This window comes from Pteropus vampyrus, unplaced genomic scaffold (assembly GCF_000151845.1).
Source record: "Pteropus vampyrus isolate Shadow unplaced genomic scaffold, Pvam_2.0 Scaffold152, whole genome shotgun sequence".
In the NCBI taxonomy this organism is placed as follows: Eukaryota; Metazoa; Chordata; class Mammalia; order Chiroptera; family Pteropodidae; genus Pteropus; species Pteropus vampyrus.
Window position 1 is genome coordinate 4,257,482 of NW_011888933.1, and position 2,661 is coordinate 4,260,142.

Consider the following 2,661-nt stretch of genomic DNA (forward strand, 5'->3'; position numbering starts at 1 on the left):
TCTTTATCTATTACCCATGCAAATATTTTGCATTTAGCTAAGGCCGTAGCTGATAGAACCAAAATGCTTAGCAGATTTTGAATTGATTCTGCTCTCCACAGCCCAGTCTGTTCTTTGCTATATGAATTGAGCATGAAAGGTCACAGTGAATCAATCTAGGCTTGGGTTTGCAAAAATGTGAATAGAAGGTAGTCAGTCATGGTAGCTCCCTTTTGTGAGAAGGTTATTAAAGTTCACTGGAAAACAATTTCCCCAATCTCACATTTATAATTGAATACTACTGTTGTGAGGTTTCAATGAGATGAAGTATGTGGAAGGGCTTCACAAATTCTGTAAAATAAAAAGCCTGAAGAAGAGCTGCATAGCTATTAATTGTGGTTCATGCTAAAGAATGGGATTATGGGGGAAACATTGCTGTTTCATTTATACACTTCTTTAATGTTTGAGTTTATAAAGCTACAAATAGGTATGACTTATAAAATCAGCAAAATATATAAGAATCTTTAAGCGTTTTCCACAGGAAAGATGTAAAAATAGGTTATCTTTTGATATTTAAACTCACTATGCCCTAGATTTCATGTGACTGTAACAGGGGTAATTATCAATAGTTTTTCAAGGAAGTAAAAAAATTGAATATCATATATGTAGTCAAGAATACAAAAAAAATGAAGCTAGTATCATTTGAAGATTGTTTTTTAGGAAATTTAAAATGATATCTTATTTTGCTTTCAGCTGTGTGTAAAAACAACAAGATCATGAATATTCTGGGGACTTTATTTGAGAACTGGATATTAAGCTATTCCAGGTCACCAAAAAAACTGTACCATGTGTAATTCAGTATAAATAAGGTAGGGACAAATATAGAAACAAAAGTCGCAGTCTACGGCCATGCCACCCTGAACATGCCCGATTTCGTCTGATCTTGGAAGAAGCTAAGCATGGTCGAGCTTGGTTAGTACTTGAATGGGAGACCACCTAGGAAGACCAGGTGCTGTAGGTGTAAAAACTAAGAGATTGTAAGCTGACAAATCCTTGTAATCTGTGAGGTCAAGCAAGGGTTGCCTCGTCTAAAAAAAAAAAAAAAATTGCAAACACACTTCCCCCTTCATAACGGGGAAGCACCCCATCTCTTATTCCATCTTTAAGAAATCCTCATCTTGCCCAGCTGTTTTCTTCTTTTTCAGTGTTTTCATTCTGGCCTCCAGACATTTGGGCCTCCTTTGGACTTCCATATCAGCAGATTTGCACTCCAGTTCCAGCTCTGTCATTTGTGAGCTGTTTGAGGCTGGGTCCATGCTTTAAAGCTGATTGAGCCTCCTCTCTCACACGGAGGTCTCTGAGGATTAAATGAGCCTGATAACAAAAGCACCTCAGAAAGTGCACCTCCCCAAACCAATATAAGATAGAACATTATTTATTTACTTTCCATGCTAGCTTGTCTGTGTCAACATTTATGCAACTGATATCCCATTGCCTCAGGATCTTGTTTTCTGTAGTTAATCTGGTAAACTCTGCTCATGTGTTAGGAGGTGCTAATGAGTTAACTTAGTACCCTTCTCAGGTAATATATTTACATTTGGAAGGAACTAAAAGGAGCTTTTCCTACTTAGGTCTAGGAAGGGGAGAAGACAGTGAAAAAAAGTGTCTACACTTATTACCTTACCTGTGTGCCAGACACTCTGATGGGAGCTCTATATTCTTTGTTTTAAAAATCCACACAACAAACCTATGAGGTGTGTCTACATGCAAGATTTCATAACAAGCATTGGCTGTCTATAAGTGGGTCAGTTCATCAAAGAAATTTTAAGGTTATTATATGATCAAAGTAGAAACGAACTTCATTGTTTGGAACTTGCATCTTAGGAAAAATGCTGCAGCTTGCAGTTCAACGGCATTATTTACTGCTTTGTGTATTTTAATAATGGGTAATCAGGATTATAAGAATGTGTATGCAACCGAAGGCTAATAATAGTGCTGGAGGAAGTGAGAAAAGAAAAGGACTTTCTCTCTTTTAGTTTAAAAAACAAGAAAAAAAAAAACCAAAAAACAAGAATAGTAGAGTGAATCTCTACATAGGAGATTCAAATCAATTCAACATTTATCAAGATTTCCCCTCACTTGTTTCATCAATTCCCTTTTTATTCTGAAATAGATTAAAGCAAATTAATGACTTCGTGTTATTTCATTCCCATAAAACGATGATGAGAAATGATAATTTTTCTTTAAAGAAGACTTTTCCCTCATCGACCATGGCTAATTGATTACTCTGAAATACAGTTTACACAGCAAAGTTGGGTTCATAGCTTGATTTTGCCCTTCAATTGCCAATTGTCAGAGTGAAGTATTGTATACTGGTTACCTCCAAAGGTGACCAAGAAGATCGTGTGTGGGTGTGTGTATGTGTGTGCATGTATGTGTGTATTTTGTTTTGATTTTGCTTTTAGTGCTTTGACCAGACCTCTTTGTTTATAATTATGGACTCATGGCTTTTAAAATGTACTCAGTGTTGTAGCAGATGCTGTTGGTGCCTTGCCCGTACCACCCCAACACTCATCATTTCTGAACACAAAGATGGTAAGTGCCCTCAATTGTCCTGCCACCTGAGAGTTTTATCACATCTTAAGCACAGGGAAGGTGGAAAATTGACATGTTGGGAGTATT

The 2,661-nt window shown here is 36.8% G+C and overlaps 1 pseudogene; it reads left to right on the forward strand.

Annotated features, from left to right (window-relative positions):
- Nucleotides 1-878: 878 nt before the first annotated feature.
- LOC111745363 lies at nt 879-1,000 on the forward strand (annotated as a pseudogene).
- Nucleotides 1,001-2,661: the final 1,661 nt, after the last annotated feature.